The sequence below is a fragment of the Herpailurus yagouaroundi genome, unplaced genomic scaffold, assembly GCF_014898765.1.
Source record: "Herpailurus yagouaroundi ecotype Mexico unplaced genomic scaffold, PumYag 530, whole genome shotgun sequence".
Lineage (NCBI taxonomy): Eukaryota > Metazoa > Chordata > Mammalia > Carnivora > Felidae > Herpailurus > Herpailurus yagouaroundi.
In genome coordinates this window covers 593,326-619,891 of record NW_024412747.1, presented here as the reverse complement: position 1 = coordinate 619,891, position 26,566 = coordinate 593,326, and the positions used below count along the sequence as shown (strand labels likewise).

General features: G+C 42.4%; 1 protein-coding gene across 1 annotated transcript in view; it reads left to right on the top strand.

The window, feature by feature from the left end:
* The first annotated feature begins 11,502 nt into the window (after positions 1–11,502).
* Positions 11,503–26,566, top strand: part of CHRM3 (cholinergic receptor muscarinic 3) — a 525,424-nt gene continuing 510,360 nt past the window's right edge. Inside the window, exon 1 of the mRNA XM_040464953.1 lies at positions 11,503–11,757. The gene's annotated coding sequence lies outside the window, so the exon portion shown is untranslated. The remainder of the gene's footprint in view (positions 11,758–26,566) is intronic.

Sequence of the window (26,566 nt, the reverse complement as noted above, 5' to 3'; positions counted from 1 at the left end):
TGACACTTTGCCAAAGATGTACCAGTGAAAAATAAGCACATAAGAAGATCCTCAATATTAATAGTCATTAGGGAAATGCAAATTAAAACCACTATAAAATACTACTACGCACCTCTATGGCTAAAACGAAAAGGACTGACCCTATCATGTGTTGGTGAGATTATGCAAGAACTGGAATTCTCATACACGGCTGCCATGGCAATGTAAAATGGTACAGTTAGGTAGTTTTTTTAGAAAAATAAACATGTACTTTTTGCATGATCAAACCATTCAGCACCTGGGTATTTATCCTAGAGGAGTCAAAGTATATATCCAAAGAAGATTTGTACAGAAATGTTCACAGAATCTGTACGTGTAATAGTCTAAGCCCACACGAGAGTGGATAAACTGTGATACTCAGCACCAAACAAAAAGAAATTGATGACTTAAAATAACTACATCATGATCAATACTGCAACACTATGCTGGATGAAAGAAGCCAGACCAGGGGTGCCTAGGTGGCTCAGTCAGTTGAGTGTCTGACTTCAGCTCAGGTCACGATCTTCTGGTTCTTGAGTTCGAGCCCTGCATTGGGCTTGCTGCTGTCAGCACAGAGCCTACTTTGGATCCTCTGTCCCTTCCCCCATCTCTGCCCCTACCCTACTCATGCTCTCCCTCTCAAAAATAAATAAGACATTAAAAAAAAAGAAAGAAAGAAAGAAGCCAGACCAAAAAGAGAGTATATAATGTAGGAGTCCGTTCATATATAATTCTAGAAAAGAAAAACTAACCTATAGCGACAAAAAGCAAATCAGAGGTTGCTTGGGGGTTACAGGGGGTGAAGAACAAGTAGTGTGTGTGTGTGTGTGTGTGTGTGTGTGTGTGTGTGTGTGTGTGTGTGTATCACTCCTGTGCTTCTCCTTTACTTTCATACTACTAGCACACTCACACCACTTGTAGTGGTAAGCTTTCCACATAGTAAGCATTTCTGCCACACTGGCTATCTGGAGTTAGCATCAGATCCCACAGGTTAAGGCTTCAATTTCACATGACTGCCCCCCACTTGGAATGTCAATGTCAAGTCCCAGAATGTCACCTGTGGTTCTGAGCAATGGGCTATAAATTGGGGGTTCTTATAGGCCCCTCTGTGGACTCAATAGTCTAGAATGGTCCACAGAAGTCAAGGAAATGCTGAGCTAAATTTATTAGTTTATGATAAAGGATATACTAAAGAATACAGATAGGTAGGACACAGCCAGATAAAGAGATGCATAGGGTACGGCACACAGAACAGGACATGGAGCTTCCATGCTCTCTCTGGATACCACTCTCCCAGCACCTCCATGTGTTCACCAACCCAGAAGCTGTCCAAACTGTACTATAGGGTTTTTTATGGAGGCGTCATCATGTAGACATGGTTGATTATTAACTCCATTTTCTGCCCCTCCCTCTTCTCTAGAGAATGAGGATGGAAGGATCGTGAAAGACCCAAGCTTCTAATCATGCCTTGGTCTTTCCAGTGATGAGTCCCCATCCAGGAGCCTACCAAGAGTTGCCTCATTAGAACAAAAGACACTCCTATTACCCCAGGACATTCCAAAGGAGTTAGGAGTTCTGGGTCAGGAACCCAGATCAAAGACCAAATATTAGAACAAAAGATGCTGTTAATACTCTTATTACCTAGGAAATTGCAAGGTTTAGGAGCTCTGCTCCAGGAACCAGGGAAAAGATAGATATATACATTTTTCCCCATAATCTGATTATACACACACACGACAAAACTTATCAAACTGTGCACTTTAATAGGTACATTTTATTTAATGTCAGTTATACCTCAGTAAATCTATTAAAATTTTCATACACTTGCTTTCCCATTTATCTTTTAACCCATTAAAATTTGGTTTCTATCCTTTTCACTTTAGAGAAACAGCTTCAATAAGATCTTCATTAATACTTGAGTTGCCATCGATCTATATCTATATATTTTAAATCCTTAATTTTACCAGATCTCTCCAGTGCATTTGATTGCTGTGATAATTCTACCTTCTTGAATTCCTTTACTCTGCTGACTTCTGTGACACTGTGGTATTCTAATTGTCATCACAATCTCTGAGTTTCTGGTCTTTCTTCTGTATGTACTACGCTTTCTCTTCAGATTTCTGAACTGTAGTTGTTTCTCAGGATTTCACTGACACCCCGCCTCAAGCTAAACATTATTCCTGGGAGCACCTGGGTAGCTCAGTGGGTTGAGGCTCTGATTTCAGCTCAGGTCATGATCTCACGATTCATGAGTCTGAGCCCCACATCAGGCTCTCTGCTGTCAGCGAAGAGCCTGCTTCAGATCCTCTGTCTCCCTCTCTCTGCCCCTCCCCTTCTCTCTCTCTCTCTCTCTCTCTCTCTCAAATAAATAAACATTTAAAAAAGTAAACATTATTCCTGAATATTGTTCTCAATTCCCATTGACCCAATGTCTCAAAGACAGAGGTGACCCACATCTACATCCCTAGCATGAGACCCACACTAATCTTCAGAGTATTATTTCCAAATGCTTGATGGACATTTCCACTTTCATTTCCCAAAGGAAAGTGAATACAACAAAGGAAACACTGAAATTGTCTTCACTCAACCAAAGCCGTTCTCCAGGACTAACAGTTTTAAACATCAGAGCCTACTTATCCCCCAGGGGAATCACCCTTGAGTTATCTTCTTAAGTCACTTCCTCACTCATTATTTCTTGCTTATAATTAACGGAAATGGCCCCCTAAGTAATCCCTCCGCTTCTAGTCAATTCTCCATCAAGCCCATGCTTGACACAATGCTTGTCACTTCACTCTTCAGTTGAATACCCTTGTGTGGTACTTTATTAACCACGACATGAAATTCAAACACCTTATCATAGTAATCAAGACACAAGTCTTCAAATATCTGGCTGTATCTATTTAGTTAGCAAGCATCTACATTTACTAACATCAAACAGCTTTTAGTTCTACACACACATCATGCTACCATGTCTCTGTTACCATTAACCTCCGTGCCCCAAATGCTCTTTCTTATTCTATTCTACTTTTCTGGATAACTACTGTGTGTCTGCTAAGATTTACAACACATTATTCTAAGTTATTCATATTATTTATTTATTTATTTATTCACTTACTTATTTACTTGCTTGCTGACTTCTGTATCAGAAGACCAAGCTGGCTATAGAATTTTGGAATTGGTAGAGGAAAAAAAAAAAAAGACCAAGAAATGAAAAAGTGGTTGAAATGTTGGTAAAGGCTTGATATTTAAATGTCCTTAAAAACAACTTGAAGATATATACCAAACTTAAAAGAAGTTAAAGAAAAAAACTTGAGTCAATGTGAAACAATGATGTGGGGTGAGTTCTAATGCCAATAGTCATGTGAATCCTGAAACAGTATGCCTTCGTTGAGCTCTAAGAGTTTGGAGCTAAGGAATTGATTTCATACCTTTGCATTTTCTTTGGTTTGAAGGAAGTTTAATGTGGGCATGCAGGAAAAGCAGAACTGTATGTAACCATATAAACTGACTAAAAGATACACTTGTTAAAAAGCATGCCTAGTCCTGTGCAGAAGGTACAAAAAAGGAGGTAAAAAATAATCAGCTAATAAGGTTTTAAAGGTCAAGTTGCTAGTACACCTGAAACTAATATAACACTATATTTTAATTAATTGGAATTAAAATAAACACTTAAAGGGTGCCTGGCTGGCTCAGTCACTGGAGCATCTGACTCTTGATCTAGGGGTTGTGAGTTCAAGCCCCACACTGGGTGTGGAGCATACTTCAAAAAAATTTTTTAATTAAAAAATAAAAACTTAAAAATAAAGAAATAAAAATAAAATAAAAGTCAGGTTGCCATTATCAGTAGAGCTCCATAACTTCTGAGAGTCCTAAAAGATAAGTTTTGCTCTTTCTCAGTTAATTTGTGTTCTCATTTAATTCATTTTGACTAATTTCATGGTTTTCATATTTAATAAGTCTTGACCAAGTTGTGAGAGTACATAAAAACACTTTTCTGATTATAAGGAACCTATAGTTTAGAGGAAGCAAATGCCTTTAGTACCAGCTATTTGTCTATGTTCTTTACTTAAGTTTAATTCAGTCTTAGATCAGGCTTGTTTAGGATAGTATAGATATGTATATACAGCAATGCAATGTAGTTATAGAGACCAATCTATTTTATAAAGACACTGATATAGGCAGTGATGATTACAGTAGAATTACAAAAGTAGGATTACAAAATTATCTGAGTCGGAGACTATTTTATGGCTAGAAGGTAGTAATGCTTCAAAATATGTTATATATTAATCTTAAGAACAAAGGGGAAATGTAATAAAGATTTTTAGTGTTTTTATCTGATATCCATTTTCCTCATTTTTCTTATTTATAAAACTCCAATCACATTCTGAGCAAAGGACCCCATTCCATAGCCTCCTTTGCAAATGGAGTTGCCAATCAGGTATAAAGGGGCAGATGGGTCCTTACAGTGGGCAATCCCAGACGAGAGATTATCCCTTTATCCTGTCTTATTACCATGTCTTCCTTTTTCCTGCTTCCAGCACAGACATTATTATAGGAACTCCAACAGCCATTGTAGACCATGAGGAGCTCTTGATAATCGCTACAAATTTCTCATGGAACAGAAAGCTAGAAGGAACATGCCTCCCTGATGACTGTGGTGTGGTGTTACCATACTTCTGGATTATTTTTACAGATGAGATAAATAAGCTTCCATCTGGTCTAATACTGAGGTTAATCTGAGGTTTTATTTTATATATATCAAACTTAATCCTAAAAGCATCCATATAAGAACAGGATACCAAGTCCAAGTAAGAGTCAAGAAATTGACCACAATATTGACCACAATATTGACCACAATACAGAGTCAGACACCACTGTCACTGACAAGTGTTGATGTAACTTCATCTCTAGCCTCCCCTTTGCAATTATAACTCTTCATTTAAAATGGCCTTACACTTGTTGAATACATAACCTTCAAATGTAACTCTCCATTATCGACATCTATAAAAATCAAGCCAACTTTTCCAAGGAGAACTACTAAAAACTGTAGATTTAAAAAAAAAAATCAAGGACATTAAACAAAGTAGCCTGGATTCAGGGACCAAGACCTCTAGAAGCAAAAAGCACATTTGAGTTAGCCTGATAGAAGTCATTACTTTTCTTTTAGAAAAGCTTTCCTGAGCCAAGGGGCTGATGTTGACAGACAACCTTGGGATTACCCCAGGTGAAAGTCAAAACTGGCCCCGATACACAGAGGGCAGGGAGAGTCCAAGGAAAGAGGCAGACCACTCCAGATTGGTAGATGGCAGGTTTAATAAGCAAGGGGATTTACATATGAAACTTGTCTTGGGCGACCACAAGCCCAGTAAATGTCTGCACCCACTTTCCAGAATCTTAAAAGTGTGTATAGAGGCCTTCACAGAGTTCAGTCACATATGCTATCCAGCTGGTTTCAATGATACTTTATTTCTCAAGACTGCATCCTTAAATTGGCTCCAGCTATGGGAGCGTAGTCTTGTTTCATTTTGCTTTACTTAAGTACAACAGTCCCATCACCAGAGCAATATTATTTGTAGGCAGATATCACCACTGTGTGACTTGGTGGGGGGGGGGGGTGGGGGTGGAAAACTAAATATGAACCCAACTGATGAGGGAGCATAAGGCAAGCTGAGAGCAAAGTATAGGCTAACAGCACCCCTCCCCCACCTCCCCACCCCAGGTGGGACATGTGTGATATTCCTCAGACACATCTGGCCGCCCAAGAACAGGGAAAGGAAAGAAAGCAGGTGGTTGACTGATACAGATCACAGTCATGCAGGACAGGAGTCTCCCTCAGTTTACAGATAATTTAGTAAACTGCAAGAAAAAGGTAATCTTATCCAGAGCCTAATCTCCAGAAACCTGTAGACTCCGTTTCCTGGAGCCCTAATATCACCCTCCTCAAGACGTAAAGGAGTTAAAATGCTTGCATGGTGATACAGGAAACTAAGGCAAATGAAAAATTAAATTCCCTTACTGCCCACAGCCCATTGACAAGTCCTTGAAACAGGCAGAGTGACCTCCCTCTAGGACCTGAGCTGCCCTGATGATGACACTTTGCTGGGGCAAAAGGGAATCTTGGCCTAACATTATCCTGACCGCCAAGGATCCTACTTCAACGTATAAAAATTCCTTTGGAAACTTCCTTCAACTGAACTCCCCCAAATGCAGGCTGGCAATCATACTCCAAGCTTATGGCCCCTGGTGTCCATCTGAAGGGTCTCATGACTGAGGTTTTACTAAAAGGTACTAAATGGTGTTTCCCTAGAAACAGCTAGCCCCTCTAGGTACTGGAAACCTAGCTTCCAAAATTCCTCAGAGACTTACTCTATCCCTGACCCCCTACCAACCTGAGGGTATACAATCAGTTACCTGTCACAACCCCCGTGCAGCTCTTTCTGCCCAGGGTCCTGTCCCCGTGCTTTAATAAAATCACCCATTTGCACCAAAGCCATCTTCAAGAATTCTTTCTTGGCCCTGGGCTCTGAACATCCCCCCCATCCCCCCAAACCCCATCACAGCTTCTGCCATCTATTTGCTTCTGTCACATTTAACAAGACATTCATGACTATGTGAGCCCGTAAGCATCAGGCACAATATCTTAATACTGTTCCCAGAAATGTGCAAAACCCAGGGCCCCAGGCATGAACACGGGGGTCCCCCGACCCTTCCTCGGGAGAGAGGCCAGTGCCCTGAAATGCGCCAGAGCCAAGAGCCCCACGAGGGCCCACTGGCTGCGGGCCGGTGGAGAGCGAGTGCGACGATGGCGCCCGCTAAAGAAAAAGGAAAAGAGAAAAAAATAAGGAAAAGAAGAGAAGAAAATGAAACAAAGAAAAGAGAACAGAGGAAAAGGCAGGGCGCCCGCTGGCTCGGGCGAGGCGGGGGAGATGGCGCCACCAGCGCCGCCAGGGGGAGTTTCCCAGCTCCTCCCCAGCTCTCGGAGGCCCCAGGCCAAGGAGGGTTCAAAACTCCCACACAAGGGGCGCCTGGGGGGTGGCGGGATCCGTGGGTTCAGAGCCGCACTTTGGCTCAGGTTGCGATCTAGGGGTTTGTGAGTTCGAGCCCCCGCCTCGGGCTCCCTGCTGGCAGCGCGGGATCCTCTGACCCGGCTCTCGCTGCCCCTCCCCCACTCGTGCTGGCTCTCCCTCCCTCAAAAGTAAGTAAACATTAAAAAAAAAAAAAAAAAGATAAAATGAAATGACCAAACGAGTCCCTTTCACCTCAAGTCTGGGCACTCTGGGCGGGCAGGCCTGGACGCAGACCCTTTATGAAGGAGCGCCCTGCGTCTCCTGCTTGCCGGTGGCCTTGGGCTGCAAGGCCACAGGTTTTGGGGTCTCATCCTTCAGGTGCCGGTCTTAAACTTGGGGTGTCCCTCAGAGAGGAGCCTCAAGTTTTGAGTTCCCTCCCACCTATTGGGGTTGGGGAACAAGGGGTGGTCCTCATGGTGAGACGTGTCTCAGTCTTTCCTACCTGCTGCCGCGTGCTTTCCCTCCTGCCTGCTGATGGGAGGGCGTTTCCTCTGTCGGGTTGAAGGTTTTTCTGGGAGGAAATGATTCCATAAAGAACTGAATTCAGCGGTTCTGCGGGAGGAGAGCAGCTTAGGGTCTTCCCGTGTCGCCATCTTGAACCCCGGCGCCTAGCACTTCTGCTGGAGAAACAAAATGGCCCACAGGGAAAATCCGTGGAAATGGTTTCACCTGTGCCTCCCCTACTCAAACATTGCAGCCTTACGTTGGTTGCAGGTTAATAACCGAAAAATGTAGTTTTACATATGTTGTCCACGTTGTGTAGTTATTTTATGGTAGAAGGGTAAGTGTGCTATTAGCTTTCTGTCTTGTTATTTAATAATTGACTCATTGAATAAATCTTATATACACCCCCTGTGTTTTATTTTTGAAAAACGAACCTAAAAGGTAGGATTTCAGAATGTATTTTATCTAGTTTATCCCTTTTGCTATAAATCAACATCTAAAGTAAAGAACTGTTGATGAGGTCCCAATAATTCATTCTGCAAATGGCGTATGGGATAAAGGGTTAGTATCCAAAAATCTATAAAGAACTTATCAAACTCAATACCTCCCCCCCGCCCAAAAAAAGTAATCCAATGAAAAAATGGGCAGAAAACATGAATACTTTTCCAAATAAGATATCCAGATGGCTAACAGACACAGGAAAAGATGTTCAACATCACTTATCAGAGAAATAAAAATCACAACCACAATGAAATACCACCTCACACCTGTCAGAATAGCTAAAATTAACAACTCAGGCAACAACAGATGTTGGAGAGGATGTGGAGAAAGAGGAACCCTTTTGCACGGCTGGTGGGAATGCAAACTGGTGCAGCCACCCTGAAAAAGAGCAGGGCAGTTCCTCAAAAAATTAAAAGTAGAACTACCCTACAACAAAATGCTGATTTGAAGGGGCACATGCACCCCATTGTATATAGCACTGCTATCAACAATAGCCAAATTATGGAAAGAGCCCAAATGTCCATTCACTGATGAATGGATTCAGAAGATGTGGAATGTGTATGTATATGCACGCACACAGACACACCACACAAACACACACAGTGGAGTACTACTGGGTGATCAAAAAGAGTAAAATCTTGCCATTTGCAACAATGTGGATGGAACTAGAGTGTATTATGCTAAGTGAAGTAAGTCAGAGAAAGACAAATACATTTCACTCATATGTGGAATTTAAGAAATACAACAGATGAACATAGAGGGAGGGAAGGAAAAATAAGATAAAAACGGAGAGGGAGACAAACCCTAAGAGACTCTTAAATACAGATAACAAACTGAGGGTTGCTGGAGGGGAGGTGAGTTGGAGGATGAGCAGGATGGGTGATGGGCATTAAGGAGAGCACTTGTTGGGATGAGCAGTGGGTGTTTCATGTAAGTGATGAATCACTGGGTTCTACTCCTGAAATCAATACTACACTGTATGTTAATTAACTTGAATTTAAATGAATAAATTAAAAAATAAAACAAAAACAAAACAAAAAAAATAAAGAACTCTTTAGATTTGACTTTTAGTGTCTTATAAATTATCACTGCCCCTAATTTGGTTCATTCTCAAATCTAAGAAGTAGCCATATAATTTGATAAATTTGCTGAACAATAGGGCACCACGCTCAAAACCAGACACTACTCTGATCTAGCATGAATATAATTACCAAGACACTTCAGGAAACCCTCCAAACTGTTGGTTTCACTTTGTTCAATATGACCATACAATTTACACTTGCCTTGTCCATAAAGATAATGAGAAATTTAACTGGAATTGGGAAATGCCACATGTATGAGTTTAATGAAGAAAGAAATAAATGAAGCAAGGTCTGGGAAGATATTTTTACTAAATTATAGTTGTTTTCTGACTACTGGCAAATGATTTATTTCATGATCTTCTCTAGCGTATTGCCAGGAATCCATCTGACACTTAATCACTATATAGATAAGAAAATCTACCTAAAAAAAAAAAAAAACTGGTATATTTCTATATGTCCATTCTTCTGGCCTCCTGTATGTTATTTATGGATTTACCAAACGTTACCAAAATATATATTTTATATCAAATTATAAAAAGTAAGTAGCATTTTGTGTAATGGAAAGATATTTTAAATTTGAATTTACTAGCTCTTACTAGCTGTGTAATGGGTATTTAGTCCTTTAAATTTCTGTCCGTTATTAAATGGGGGTAACATACTTTTTTTTATGTTTGCTTTGACGATTAGGGATATATATTTGAAGGCAACTATTATATTTCAGTCTGAGATGTATCCAAACAAGATGCCTACCTTACTAATAGTTATCATCATTCTAGTATTTTGCATGTAATTCATTTGAGTTTGGGTATTTAAATTTAAGTAGGCATATGCTTTCTCACTAGATTTTTCCTATTTTGACCTTAATTCTCCCTAAGCAATGTTTAGTGTCTTCTGTCCTGAAGATTGCTCTACCTAGAAGAGAATATATAGATAGACTCAGAATGTAATATGTACACTTTTATTTCTCTCTTAGCATGACTTAGTTGCTCAAAGAAGAGCTCTTTTCCTGTTTATTTTCTTGCTCCAAATAGATTTAACAAAATCATTTTTCTCTTCCCATATTATTAAAACTTTAGTTTCATGCTGTGCTCTAAATTCTTTCCCCCCTTCCCTCCAGAGTCCTTTCTCCTTCCTTAAGGGATTCTCCTGCAATTGTTCCTTACATGATCTTTTATAAACCTTCAGTGCGCTGTGGGGCAGCCTCATTGGTATCTCTGCAACTTTGGCCTCTTTCCACTTTGTCCTTATTTAGTTACCTTAAAGTAGTATAGTAAGATATTTCCCCCCTCTCCCCACCTCCTTCTTCTCTCCTTTTCTTTCCTCCTTTCTCTCTTTTGAACTTCTCATTCCTCTTGAGCTACCTATGCAATATAAAAGCCTGGCTAGCAAGATCATATCTTTTATCTTCTGATTACAAAAAAAAAAAGGGGGGGGGGGCTGGGTGCGTGTGCACGCGCGCGTCTTTTTAATGCATGTTTACCTTTTTTTACAACTAAGGCGTCAACTTCTGGAAGAGGAAAAGCCAGGTCGTCCTCTATTACATTGTTCTGTAATGAAGAGACTATCATCAGGGAGGGGGCGGGGAAGACTCAGGCTGCTCTCTAAGGAAAGGTTCTCAACGGAGTCGTTTATTATAACCGCTCTGGGGTTCTCTCGGCAGTAAGTTGTGCCCAAGAATCCACTTCCTCTCAATCCTTCCAAGCAGCCCGAGCAAATGGACTCAGGAGAGAACACAGCAACACTGACCCACAAGATCTGTCCTTGAAGCACCGGGGGCCCGAGTTGGGGACACGCGTGGACAGAGCGAGCCCAGCCCGGAGGCCGCGGGTCTCTCCCGCCGCCGCCGGGCTCCCCCGCCCCCAGGCGCAGAAAGCCCGTGGAGCCTGCACGCGGGAGCTGAGCGCGCGCCAGCAAAGCCACTGGGCATGCTCAGAAGCCGGGCAGGTTTGGGTCTGTGGCAGGCAGCTTGTGCATTACACCCGTGCTCGCCGTCCTGGGGGAAGGAGGAGGAGGAGGAGGAGCGCGGGAGGAAGAGAAGGAGGAGCGGCGAGCAGTAGCCACGACCGCCACCACCAGGCAGAGAAAGAGTTCGTGAGGAGGGAGAGACCCTCCTTCCACTTGGAGCGCCTTGTGTCTGCTTTTGGAAAGACAGAATACAAGATAAAGGAGGAGACGGAAAGAAGGAGGGGGGAAAGTGAGGAGGGAGAGAGAGAGAGGGGGGAGAAAAAAAAGACGCGAACAGAGAGGGCCGGAGCGTGCCGGGCGCCCGAGGCGCGGGGGCGGCGGTGCCGAGCCAAGAGCGCTGCCGCTTGGGCAGGTGCCGGGCCGCTGCCTGGAGGCGGCATGTGACGCGGCCGCAGCTGCCCGCGGGCGGAGCGCTCTCGGACCCGGGAGCGCACACCGCGGGGCAAGTCGGTGCCTCCGGATCCCCGCGCTGCTGGTGAGATCGCCGGCGGTAGCCTCGCTTCTGCAAAGACGCGCGATGAACCGAAGGGCGGCTCCGGGCATGGGCGTGCGGTCCTAGGACACTCGCTCCCGGAGCGCCGAGCAGGAGGCGACTAAAGGACAGGGGACCCGGCGACCCCCGTGAGTCGAGGAGGCGCGGGCGGCCGGCGTGGGACGGTCACCTGGAGCGCAGCGGCCAGGTAAAAGACGGTGCTCGCCACCGGGGCGCTGGGCGAAGCGGGTGGAGGTAGCGGCTGACCTGGTTTCTTGCCTGATCGCGTTGCCAAGGGAGGAAAAAGTTTTCGGCCCGGGTAGGAAATGTCTTTGCTTTGGGGAATGCAAACAGGGTATTGGGGACGCTGGAGAGAGCTGGTCTGTCGATTTGGGGAGTAGGGGAGTGGGTGATGGAAACTTGAACCTAGAGAGAGTGCGATATTGTGCGGAGTTGGAGCCTGGGACCCAGGGTGGGAATGCTGGGGTCACCTCAAGTGCCGGGAAAATGACGGGAGTAACAGGAGCGGTGGCCGGGAGAGAGCGGGGGCGCACCACTGGGCTCTCCTCGCCTTGCATCCTCTCTCCCCCGAATGCCGGATTTGAGGCACCAAGAGTCCGGACAAGAGGAGCTACTCGGCTTGGTGTGTGCTCGTGCGCGCGCGCCTGTGTGATGTGCGTGTGTGGCTTCCCTCAGATGATTTCCTACCGCTTTTAGGAAAGCTAAAGCAGACACCCGCCAACCTCGAAATAGGGTGGCTTGTTCGGATTGCATTTTAGGGGGCGAAGAGGCAAATTTGGCACTTAGTGTAACACCTGGGCGAAGGTGGGTAGCCCCGGTGCGCATCTTTACTGACCCAGAGAGAGTCTACACTCGCGGAGCCGTGGCCGTTAGACCGCACCGGATCTCCTCTCTGGAACCCTCCCCCAGAACAGCCTCCTTACAGCTGGGTTAATTTCTGCGTGTTTTTAAACCGTGGTGGTGTGGGGGGCGGGGTGGGGGCACAGTTGACTCGTGCAGCAAAATGCACTTGTCTTTTTCGCGCTGTGCGTGTTGGAATTGTGATCCTGTTCGGCGTGCGTGTGCATGTGTGCGACTCTTCCTGGCACGCAGGTTGGAAGTGGGAGAGGAAGCAGGGGTTTGGGAATTGCACCCATATGGACAGATTACAAGAATGCAAACATTCATGTGTCTGCAAGTGTTATTTGAACCTGTCCGATGGCTGTAAGGATATGCTGTCCTCAGGCTGGCTGTGTTGCGATGTTGAACGGGATGGCTCTTCTTAGGAGGTAAATGTATGTATACAAGCGTTTGTGTTGCTAAAGACACTGGTTGTTTCACTGTATGTTTTGCACAGACGTTTTCATGCCTCTCTTGGCCTCTGAGTCCCAACAAAACAGATAGCCTGATCCCCCATTTTGGGTCTTTCTGTCTTACTATTTGAAAAATAATTTTTTTCCAAAAAAAAAATGTATTTGTTGATTTTGCGGTCCCAAATAATTTTATATTGTGAGATCATTAAACTGCATGAAACATTCAGCACTATTTCCTGTGTTTAAAACAATGCCCCTGTATTTACTTAAGAAAGAGACCCTGCCTAAGAATATACACTTAAGAAAGGGGAGAGGTGAACCTAGGACAAATACCAGCATATAGACAAGATTGTGGTAGTCACGTATTAATTAAAAAAAACAAAACAAAACTGAGGTCTTTCTGTTCCAAACGTGGTGGGATAGATATGGCGTTGGGTGCACCCTCTTGTTATGGGAGCTGGTATTGCGAACAGTATATAGAACATGCCTGCCTTTTCTGTGTGCATTCAACATGCCACAGAATTGTGGTTTAGATCATACGCTCCTATCCCTGAAGAGCCTATTTGAGATTTTGTTTACATAGCTTGTCTCAATTAGCTTAATGTATAATTAGCTATTGTTGCATTAGAAAGCATGTTATTTTTAAATGGGTTTCCATATGGAAATATACCTTTAGCTTAAATTGCTGACTTAAAATTAATTACATTGCAGGTCTGATTTAGACTGTTTCTATAGGCTGGGGGGGGGGGTTGCTAATAACATTGACTTCCAAAATGAAAATAGTACTACTGCAATGACATTTTTTTAAAATAATAGCAAATATTTATGCAAATAGGCAATATTTTAAAAAGGAAAAGAGAAAAAGATTTTGAAAAGAATCTTTGACAATGTATATATCTACTGCATGGGAAATTATTGTAAGAGGAAAGTGTAATTCGGGAAAAGGGAAAACGTGTGTGGAATTGGTCAACATATAGAGAAAGATTGATTGTGTTATAAGAGTAGTTTTGCATTAAACCTACATTTAAACTTATTTAGGAAACTTCCTATTAAAGTTTAGTGAAATGTATGAATTGTACATTTTTCTTTTTGGGAAAAAAGGGAAATATCACATCAAAAGTATTACCAATTTCTGAAGATTATTTAGGCATAGTGGGTTTTTTTAGGATGCACCCGTTTTCTTCTCCTTATAAAGACAAATGATTTACTTCCTTGCAGAAAGAGTGTGTTGTTTAAGCTACAGTGTGTAAAAGCGTGAACTTCTTTTAATGGTGTTTTAGCTTTAATTGAGAGCAACCTGTTGAAAATGAGCCTGGTGGTGGGGGTGGGGGGGATATATGAAATTCACAATAATATAAAATTTCTTGCATCCCCACCAGTCCACTGAATAGAAGGAAATTTCCGTGATATAATTAAAAGCAACATTCCCTTGTGTATTTGCAAATTCTAAAGTAATAATTTTGTTCATATTTGTACCTAAAATTTCCTCTAGCATTTCCTGAGCCCACGTACTGTTCTTGCCTAATAGAGTTGTTAGCATTGGAAGAATTACTTGCCTACTCCTAAATGGCCTGGACATTGTCAGTGTAACTATTAAGGAACTGGGTCTTTGCAATGCAGGGAAGTTTATATTGAGAACAGCTGTGGTCTGGTGGCACTTCAGACATGAGATGAATGAATGGTGAATCATATGAAGACGGAGTCTCTGGTGGGTATGCTGAGAGATGCACCTGTCATTCACTTAGGGAACCTGCTTTTATGTCATAATATATTATGACCCATAGCATTATCCTCACATTGTGGTTCTGAAGCATCAGTGAGTAACTGGAAATGTTTTACTTTATGCAATATGTTTGTGAATTGAAAAATACATTTTTCGTACAGGAGAATATCAAAAAGACCTATATGGCTCCAATAAAAAAAAATTAAGCAAATGCCTCCACCATGGTTATTTAAAAAAAAAATCAGGATTATAAAATGTGCCTTATGCTTAATTTTTGATGGCAGTGCTTCCCTAGATGTCCATGAAATGGTCCACTGGATTTTTTTTTTTTAACCTATCAATCTCATTTAGTCCAGTGGAATCCCTGTCCTAGTTGCCAGTATGAACAGAACTGGGGGATAGAATTGTAGCCTCGGTGGAAAGTTTTGATTTTAGGGGAGAAAGGTGAACAGATCACCTAATGAATTTGACAAGAGGCAAAACCTGTCAAATTGGAAGTTAATTTCTCATGTCTGACAAGACTCCATCTTCAACATTAAGGAAGGGGTTCTTGTTCAGATCAAATTAAAGACTCTGAATCCTAAATCAGTAGTTATGGCCCTTGTCTCTCCACCAGCACGCCACAGAAAGGCCGTGCAGGTGCAAAAGGCATCCCCTTTTGGTTGTAATCCCACATCCCATGTGCTCCATTAGATTTCTCCGTTCCCTAAAAAGTGCATATCCTGGGCGACTTAGACCTGCATTAGCACTGTCATCAAATAAGGAAATGAAGACAGTTTTGTTGCAGTGAAGCTGTTGGAAATATTGAATCACAATGGGCCGTACAGTGGAAATGGGGTGCCCTCCCCCAGCATTTCTTTCCCCATGTGCAAGTGGAGGGGATAGCAGTCTTCCTGTCTACGTTGCAGAATGCTTTTGGCCATCCATAGCCATGACTTTTGTGGAAGTGCTTTTCGAACAATCTCTAAAGCACTATTAAATGTGGCGCACGATTTGGACCCTTAATATTATTTGATGTGGAGCCCGGAGAGCCAGAGTACAGGTTCCCCTCTGGCTAAGTAGCTGGCTGCACTTGCGTTCCCTTCTGTCCGGAAGTTTTGGCGGCTTGTAGACTCCCTGGCCTCTGGCGGGCTCTCCCCTTCCGGCTGGCACTTCTGCTCTCCCACCTGTTGAAACGTCCTGCTCATGCACTCCTGAAGGCTAAGTCCTCTGGCTGGCATGCACCTTCTTTGACTTCTCTCTGCCGAGGCTGTAGCTCCCCACATTGACAGAGCCCCGGGATCCACCAGTGGTGATGGCAGGCCAACAGAAGGAATATTTGAGCTCCTGCCATCTTCTTCTCACCAACTGTGCCAGTTCATCCTGAAGCCAGCTAGAATGTGAACACTTTGAGGAGAAACAACGATGGGGGGAAAATGGGGGAATACGATTAGACAAACAGTAGCTGGCTGATGCATGTGGGCTTTGAGCTCTTGCCTTCCCCGGCCCTGCATTGTGTGACACTGGGAGACTGGGCTTCTGGACTCTTCAACCAGTGCACTGCAGAGAAGGGAGTGTGAGGCTCACTGGCCCTAACCCTAGTGAGCTCTAGTGTTTCCCATGCCAAGCTAGCCTCAGTTTCTCTTACTCTTCTCATATTTTCCAAGGCTAGGCTTTTCTCATGTTTGCAGTTTTAGTCCTACAGGCTTGCCTGGAAGGGCTTTAGCTATGACCTTGGCAGTTAGCCTCACCCTTGCCAAGAACTTTTCTCCAGGAGCAAGACTGCATTCTTTCTCTTCTTAGTCTCTGATGCAACCCTAAAGTGGACAAACCCCTAGGCCTAAGGCACAGTCACCCTCCTGACAGTGTATCCTTTCTGCCTGAAGAGTCGTGCTGCCAAGTTCCAACCTGACAAATAAATTCTCCTTGTGTGTCATTGTTGGCAGGATCAAATCTCAGTTCTCCACACTCCTCCTGGCCACTGTAATTTGAGTTGCTGACTATCCACTACAGAATTAATTCTTCATTAGGTCATTTGTTCTGGCCTAGCCCTAGCTTATTTCCTGTCCCCAGTGTTCCCTTGAAATCTGGCACACCAGCTGAGCCCTGACATATTCTACCTTCAGTCACCTCTACTGCAGGAAGTAGAGCTAGTATAGACATCCTGGGTCAGGCAGGATATCCTCCCACTACTGCTGTGCAGATAAAATTCAGGTAAGATCAAGCCAAAGTAAAATACCGCCAGCAGGCTATAAAGGACCATGCGTTTATGGTTGTGAGGTGTTCTTCTGCTAAGGCCTTTTAATTTATCACAGGTAGCTATGGCCATGGAATTAGATTCACACCAAAATATCCTGCCAGTAAGCTTTAGGGAAAGGGACCTATGGACAGCCTTTGTCCATTTTTTTTTCAACTTCTCACTTTAGAGTAGTGATACTTGCTCTGGACTTGCCCACGGAACCAAGTCTGGAGAGAGACCCCGTTACTACTCAACTAAGAACCACTTCTTGCCGATGGCCATTTGGAGTTTCATCTTGCCGGCTCTTAACCTCCCGTGGGGCCCAATCCAGTTGTATTTTGCAGAATCCAAGAATCCACATAAATTTCAAATATTACTGGGTTCTATGTGTCTGTGTATCTATTTATATATGTGTGTATTCGTTGAGAAGTGTTGAACACAGTGATTTTTTTTTGTTATTTTCAATTTTTTCAGTTCAACATAGTCTAAAAGCACAACTTCTCTCATGTGCAAATCCCTCAAATTATCTTCACTGAAAAGAAGTTCTCATACATGAAATGGATGCAGAGATCCTCCTGTCTAGTGTGCCGGTGACTCCTCACGTGATAATGACATGTGCCATGTGCATTACCTTGTCAGAAGGGAGACATTTGGGAAAGCTGGAATTGCCCCAGTGTCCCTTCATATGAAGTCCTCCTTTCTTCCCTCCTCACCCCCAAATCCTCAGCCAGCCTCTCTCAACTTTCCTTGAATGCAGCTATCATTCTGTTTTCCTTGTGATAAATTATTTTAAACCCTTTAGTTCATGTAATAGTAAGAAAACTTGTCTAAGCAACTATAAGCCTCATGTCCTTCCTCCAAATTCTGGTTGTACCCTCTATCTTGAATAGTAAATGTGGCATTCGAGGATAACCCAGGTAGTATTTATGAAGTTAACTTCATGACAGTATAAATAAATTTTAATTTGCTTGCTTGAGTAGAATGAGTCTATCCATCTGCCTTTCTCCTTCCCTGTCGCTTTGTCTGTCTGTCTATCTATCCGTCTATCTATCTATCTGTCATCTGTCTATTGTCTCTCTGTGTGTCTGTGTATCCATCTCTGTGTTCCGCTTACACGGGTGGGTGCACATCTCTGTGGTAATTCTCCCTGACAGTGTTCAGTGTTATCTAATGTGCCGGGTACCACAGACATCCTTCTTTGGATTCACAAGAGGGTGAGTCCAGGGCTGTGCCTTCCAAGAGTTTATGATCTGCATGTGTTGAGAGCAGCTCCAGAAATCTAAGAGTTGGAAGGTGATGTCAGGTGTCGTATTGATTTACTATGGCTTAAAACAAAATAAATGTTTCCTCTCATAATTCTGGAGAGCAGAAGTCTGAAATCAAAGTGTGGGCAGGTGCACAGTCCTTCCAAAGCCTCCAGGGGAGAATCCTTCCTTGTCACCCACAGCCTCTGATGGCTGTCTACATTCCTTGACTTCTGACTGCCTCTAGTCTCTGCCTCTGTGGTCACATCGGCACCTCATTTTCTGTGTTCCTCCTCCTCTGTGTTCCTGTCTTACAGGGATACATGTGATTGCATTTAGGGCCCACCCAGAAAATCCAGGATAAGCTCCTCCTTCTGAAAGCCTTAATTTTATCATACCTTTTACCACATAAAGTAGTATTTACAGGTTTCGGAAATTAGGATGTGGACGTATATTTTGAGAGGACACCATTCAACCAGCTACAGATGTCAGTGATTAACCACATTCTACTTTGTGATTCCCTGTTGAATTGTGCTATCTGTGAACTCTGAGAAATGAATGTATACAAGGTGGCCTTTTCCATTTTCAGAGAGCCCTGAGTAGATTCTCCTTACGTTGAGCCAAAAATCGAATTCTTACTGTTTGCCCTCCTAATAATTCTGAGAATTATGATGAGAATACTTCTGATCTTTCTTCCATAAGCAAATCTTTAAAGTTCAACAGTTTAAAGTTCATTCAACCTGGTCTCTTATGCCCCTTCAGAATTTTCATTTTCGTTCTTAATCTTTTCATTCGTGCTCAGTGCCACCTCCCTCCACCCCCAATTTCACTACCCTCCGACCCTAACCTTTTGCTCTCTAGCTTCCCTCCTCACCAGGAGTAAAACCACTACCAAAAGTCACCCCTGACCTCTTAGTCATAAAACAAGTAGCCCTTCCCCAGGTGTCCCCTTTAGTCTCTTAGCAACACCTGTACCTCTCTTTATTTTCAAAGCATCGTGTTTCCCTGGCTCTCTCTCTCTTGTGGTTCCTCTGCCTTCTCCCAGCTTCCCTACCCCATCTCCTGAGCGGAGTGAGACTCTCCAAGAATTTCTCTTCTGTTGACCCCCATGCCTTCCTCGCCCCCTCCTCCCTTGGTAACTGCACTTGTTTTCATGGCTTCCAATGCCTCCAGTGTGGAGCACACCCATTCATGGTCTCCACGCCCAGCTTGGCTTCTGGAAGGAGTGTTTCCATGAGTTTGCCGGGCAGCACAGCCTTCATCTGTTTCCTCCTCATCCTGCTCCTCTTCGGTTTCCTATTTCTATAAATAGCATGGCCATCGTACAACTCAAAATGTCTGAGTAATCTTGATTTATTCCCTTCCATTGCCTCCCACATTTAGTCAGATGCCAAATTGTAATAATTCAACCAAGTAATAGCTCAAACCTCTTGGCTTCTTTTCTTCCCTATCACCAGCACCTTGATTTATTGCTTTTCCAACTTTATTGTGCATTCAGATCACATAGAGATCTTGGTAGAAGGCAGACTCTGATTCGGGAGGTCTCGGCTGGGGCCTGAGAATCTGCAGTTCTAACTAGCTCAGGTGATGCGAATGCTGATTCGAGTCACCTCGTTCATCCAGTCTCTGGGCCTCCCAGATGACTGTGCCCTCTTCTTCTCATCCATTTTATACAGATCACGTTTATTGAAGACCCAATCTGATCGTTGTTTTCTCCTATCCTCACAAAACTTCTTTGACATCCCCTTCTATTATTATTGAATGACAATTAAATGTATTCTATCAGCATTCAACTAGCATTCCACTTGTTCCATAGCTTGGATTTACATTTTAAATTCAATCCCAAGTCTCAAGGTCGCCTCTCACGGTACCCTTGGCACTTGCTGTTGTGTATACGCTCTGCCATTTCCCTGACTTTCATGTGTTCTCAGTGCTGCACAAAATGCCCTTTCTTCCACATCCTCATGGGCTTGGATTTTAGCAGTTTGTCAAGGATTGCTTGAACTGACATTTCTTACCATGAATTCATCTTTTAGTACTTTATCAGACATTCAGTGTCATCACCGGTCACATTTACTCGTGCGTGCGTGTGTGTGTGTGTGTGTGTGTGTGTGTGTAAATTATTTCAAATACTGGAGTGTGAAGTCCTTTGAGGACACCATGTCTCATTTGTCCTTTATTGCCCTAAAGTACCCTGCATGGAGTCTTCCTCCAAATGCTCAGTATACTCATCAACCTATAAACTGTAAATATACTGTATTTGTTGCTTTCTCATTATGTAAGTAATAGGGATTACACTAAAAATCAAGCATTACAACAATGTATATGACGTCAAAAGTAAAACCAAAAAGTTCACCGTGACCTAATATCCCCTAAAAAAACATGGTTAACAATTTGATGCAAAATCCTTTAATATTTTTTTAAAGCAAGCTCTGCACCCAACGTGGGGCTTGAACTCATGACCCCCGAGATCAAGAGTCATGTGCTCTACTGATTGAGCCAGCCAGGTGCCCCAATCCCTTGATATTTTTCTATATACATCGTCACGTTTATTTTATACAAAACTGAGATAATAATAGATTTTTGTGACCTGACTTTAAATGTAAATCTACCTCTCCCTGTTTTTTTTAAATCTGCAATGTATTCCAAAAGATCTACTGATTTCGCTGCATAAAAATCAATCCACTTAAGATGGCCCAGTGGTATAGAAATATGTTTGCTTTGAAATTCTGATCAGTTAAGCATGTCTTTATTCAGCACTTTCTCTGTCCCCAGGATTAGACACTTAGGATTTACAAGAGTAAGACATAATACTGCCCCAGAGGGCACAAGCTGTTCACGTCCCTTCAGGCTGATGTTGGACCATAGACTGGTGGTGATGTAGTGACCACTCATGTTTGATGCCCTGTACTTTCAGATAGTTGAATTTCATATTGAAATTTAAACTGTCACATGCTTTATATTTTAATAGTTTTTTTAAGTTTATTTTTTAGTTTTTGAGAGACAGAGGGAACGTGCGTGCAGGTAGGGGAGGGGTAGAGAGAGACGGAGACAGAGGATCTGAAGCGGGCTCCTGGCTGACAGCAGAGAGCGTGATGTGACGTGGGGCTAGATCTCACCAACCATGAGATCATGACCTGAACTGAAGTCAAACGCTTAGCTGACTGAGCCACCCAGGCGCCCCTAATCTTTCACATACTTTAGATCTGTGGAAAGCAGATGATTCATGTTGAAATCTGAATGTGGATATATTTATTGAAGACACACATATAATGTATATTAGCTTTTGTTTCATGAATGAATGTAATCTTGGAGTAAAAAAGCCCAGAAAATCTTTTTTCCCCCAGAAATTCTTTAACAAAGATTTAATAAAATCATGTTGTATATTTAACAAAAGTACAATTTAGAGAGAGGAAGGGCAAAAAAAAAAAAACCCACAAAGTCATACGAGCTATGTTTTAGAATGCCAATAAATGAATGCACAATGTAAGACATTGATTGAAAAGAAAATTCCTGTAGAAGTCTAAATCAAAATTCCTCTAAGGATTTTGGAGAGACAGCTCTTAATAATGACGAATGTTTGTTACTGTGACCGTTATTTGTCAATTTTTGAAAAATCAGTTTTGCGGTAGAATTCTGGAAGTTCGTTTTGCCTGGGTAGTGGGTCAGGTGGAGTATGTAGGGGGAACCTACAGTTGTCATTGAAGCTGGCTATGTCTCATGAAGAAAAAACCTAAAAGCAGAATGCCAGACAATAAGGGGCTGATGCTTAGACATGTACGAGGCTGCTGTGGTCTGAGTTTGTGAAATTTTATGAAGAACACTTCTAGATCGTATCTCTTCTATTTGAGGAAAATGCGGTCCCAAGACTTTGAGTGATTCACCCAAGGACACAAACTTAACAAGCCTGGGTCTTTGGGCTGCACATCAGGGTTTCTCGGTTCTCCCAGGGAAGAGTCATCCCACCTGCTGTCTGTGTGTCTTCTCGCCCCTGGAGATCTCAGCTGCACTTAGGGCTTCGGTGACAGCAGACCCAGGTCCGTTCCCTTGAGTGCGGGACATCCATTTCTGGCACTCTGCTGGACATTTCCACAAAGGATATCCACCGGGCACCTCTCACGTCCTGTTTGGGCATTGGAACCTATCACCTTTCTCCGAAATATACCATTCTGCCTGGTTTTCCTACATTAGCTGATTGCATCAGTCCCCCTAGGATCTCAGACCTTTTGCCACTGTATTTCCTTTATACCCTCACTCTGCACATGCAGTCTCCACATCCTAACAGATTTTCTTGAGCTGTCTCATCCATTCCTTCCCTCCCCTTCCCACTGCCTTTCCCATCTCCCCCTCCCACAGTGCCCATGGCCTCGAACGTGGCTCCCTGCTTTCATTCTGCTTTGGCTTTTCCCTGTTCTGTAATGAGGTCAAAGTCATTCACATTTGGCTCTACACAACTGTCCATACGGTCTTCCTTGCCTCCCTCTGCTGCAGCTCTTAGATCCATGTCAACCTGCTAGGGAACCCTCTCACTGGCCCCCATTCTCCTCCCTCCGGGTTTCTGTAGAGACCCCCCCCCCCATGCTTCCTGACATTCTACTCCTGCTCTGACTGTTAGCAGACCCACAGATGCTAGAGGCCTGCCTCCCCAGACAAAAGTCACCTTTTCAGTCCCCATGCCCCTTTAGTGTATTAGTCCCATGCCCGCTATCCCATTTGCCACGTATGTTTGCGCTAGAATAAGTTATGTGAATAACTGTCTTTTCCTTTAGATTTTCCGTGTGTCATCAGGAGCCACCATTATTTATTTTTCGATGCCTAGGACTTTACGCTGTAAAGTCCAAATGAGAAGCTCTCGAAATCTGTCCCTGTATGGGCAGAGATTTTTATGTTACGTTTTCCTCGCCAACATCTCCCATGGGCCAAAAACAGAGCTTGGCACATAATTGACTCTCGTTATGTACTTGTTGTTGAGTGAATACCCTCTTACTTTTCCCCTTGCGGGGCGGGGAGGGGGGGCTTGAATTAAATCTCAGGTTTACCAGTTTCCAGCGCATCTTAATAATGACAAAATAGCTGACATGTTTATAAACAGTAACCAGTTCTTGATGAGTGTCATACAGAACATAATAGAATTATCCCAGGCCAGACCCAGAGTGTCACTTGCTTGGAGGGTTGTCTGTGTAGATATAATGGTTACGCGGGTGACCCTAACGTTTTGAGAGGTATAATCCTTTCAGAGAACCACCTCCAGATGTGGCTCCTCTCACTGGCCAATGCTGATTGTACTTTTGAAGTAGTCATTATTGGTCGAGCGTCCTAAGTAGCGGCTTCTCATGGGGATTCTTGTAACCACCGGACAGGTTTAGAAATGGTGATGTTTCTAAAGCCATACATAGCCCAGGATTGAGTGCCCCAGAATTCTCTGGGGGTGGTTGTTAAAAATGCATTCTTGGGGATTGAAACCAGACCAGCCGAATCAGGTTCTGTCAGTCTGCATTTCAAATAAATGCCTTGAAGGATACTTACGATTGCTCAATTTTAAGACCCACTAGTGAGGATTAACAGCGAACAGGAGGGAGACAGACATGGAAAGAAATTGAGAAAGAAACATTTTCTTTCTTTCTTTTTTTTTTTTTTTTTTTCTGTGTAGATTCTGAGTAGCCTGGTTGGCAAGGGGTGCATTATCTTAGGCTGTTCTCTCTGGTAAGATGAGTCATATTCAATTTAGGGTGTTTCTCAGGCTGTGAGGAAGGGTGGAGTGCTCTTTTCCACTGGAATTTAAACACAATTGAGCAAGGACTGAGATCTCAGGTGTAGAAATAAGATGAAACTGTTTCCATCAAATGTCCTCCACTGTATCTAAATATATTGTTGTATTTAAAAAATACGGACATGTGTTCATAGGTGGTATTAAAACAGAAGTTCTGATCTCGAATACAGGAAGTCCTCGACGATTTTTTTCTTTGTTTCTTGATTTATATTATGGAGCTATTATACGCAGACCATATATTTGCATGTATTTAATGCTATATTTAAGGATTACCTTTCTGAGAAAGTATATCATATGCATTATTGATATGAAGAAGATAATGTCAGGAAAGTGAGACGGTATAGTCTAGAACTGCTACCTATGTGCCTAATAATTCAATTATTGTAAATATTCATAGAATAAGCATAGATTCATTTTGCTCATTGATTAAAGGTCATTCCGTCTAGATCATCTAGAAATAAATAAGTTTTAAAAAGCGTATGTAATACATTTCATAGTACTTCACAAATTTAAACTATTATATTAATTTCTAAGACAATTAAACAAAATTATCAATCACTCTGTTCTGATCTGTTTCCAGTTCCTCTACTGCCATTCACTAGCTCATTAAATTTATCACATTCCTAAATTGTTTCAGGCACTGTTCTAGGTGCCAGAGATAAAGAGAGAAATAAACAGGACAAGATGCTGCTTTCATGAAACTTCTGTTTTTGTGAAAATCCATAGGATCTAGACATAAGATCTAGAAGTTTCATGAAATTTCTGTTTTTGTGAAAATCCATGGGATCCATAGCAATCCATAGACTCCATAGGATCCCAAGGGCTTTTACACAGGCCTTCCTTAACTTGATGTCAAAGTCAGAGAGATATGGGTATTACAGTAGCATGGTCACTTAGATGTGTGACCTTCCTAGGTTTGACTTTTCCTCTGTCTTTTAAGCTTAGAGCTTAGATTGAATTTTTCTCAAAAAAATATATGTGTATATATATGCATGTATATATGCATATATATAGACTGTTTTCTAGAAAAATTAGGCTGCCAATTCTGATTTTTGCCACTAGATGGCAGACATCAGCATTTGTGTCCAATGAATGGGTCAAGTCTTGAAAAATTAAAATAAGGTTCAAAACGAGTCACTTGATATGGGGAAATGTTAGTTCCATGTGAGGGAGAGGGAGGACTTGCTGTTATATTCCATAGATTTCATGCTTTAAATATGGTCATTCTTTACTCTCTGGCATTTAGTTTGTTGTTTTGTTTTGTTGGGATTTAGTTTTTAATGTGGCTATCTGCTCTTTCTTTCCAAACACAGGACAGCCCATTTTTGAAACCTATGTTGAAAGTCACGTGTATTGCTGGAGTTATGATATAAGGCGTTATCTCTAATATCTTATAATAACCTTATAATATCTAAGTTATGATATAATAAATATATGAAATATAAGGTATTAGCTAGAATAGAAATTCCCTAACATACCTTGACCAGTGTTTCTTACATATGAAAAAAATTAAAATAGACTTTGCAAGTTGAAACCTAGATGAACACATTTAGTAGCTCTAGGGAGTAGACTACTATTCCAAATGTGTGAGAAACAAAGGTTTCATTTGTGTGTGTGTTGGGGTGGGGGGGGTGACAGAAGAAACAAAGATACTAGAAACCTTAAGCCTGACTAATTAATTTTATCTGCCATTAATTTTATCTGCCATTGGTTATAGGAATCCAAAAAAAATGAAATATAAACAGAAGTTATATCAGGCAACTCATATGTGTAAACCAAGATTAACATTACCATTACAGAGTAGAAAGCTGGCCCAGATCCTGCTAATGAAGATCCCACCGATGTATCTTCTTTTTAGCACAGAAATAACTAACCAGGGGTTCCTGGGTGGCTCAGTCGGTTAAGTGTCTGACTTTTGATTTTGGCTCATGTCATGAGCTCTCTGTGCACAGAGCCTGCTTGGGATTCTCTCTCTGCCCATCCCTCTCTCTCCTTCTCTCTCTCTCTCTGTCTCTCTCTCCCTCTCTTTCAAAAATAAATAAATATTAAAAAAAAAAAAAAGAAATAACTAACCAAAGCATGACATTCAGTGTGTCTTATAGCAGACTGAAGACGCCATCTTGTGTGTTTTCCAAGTCCAAACCAGACCAAGCTATAAAGTAGTGCCCACTGACTCTTTAAAATTTTAGAAAGCCTATACCAACTGTAGATGCTGTTTTTGACCTCCAGAGCAGCTTGGAAATAATTGTTTTTAGGCAATGAGGTTCAGAAGGGTCTATAAAAATGTGTAGCAAAGTCTTGCCCTTAGATATGTGTTTATAACCTATAAAAGTGTTAATTTGTAAAATAGAATTATCTGAGCCAAGTTGTTCTTGGGATTTAAAGGGTGGGGAAGCCAAATCTTTTTGGAGTGATTCCAGGAACTTCTTAGTTAAAGGAATTTCACTTGAGAAATACTTTAAAGGGCTGGTAAGGTTTAAATAGACAGACATGCAAGGTACACTAATTAGGCAAAACTTACCTTACATGTGGAAACTCTGCTATTTTTTGTCTGTATCAGGAACATTCCATCTCAGAGTCTTTGCACCTGCTATTCCGCTTGGAACACTCATTCTGGAAATCTGTACAGCATGCTTCTGCACCTACTTTAGGTTTTTCTCAAATGTCACTTGATCAGGCCAGCATTTTGTGACCACCTCATCTGAAATAGTATGAATTCTCTTCCACTATTCACTGTCTCCTCAATCTC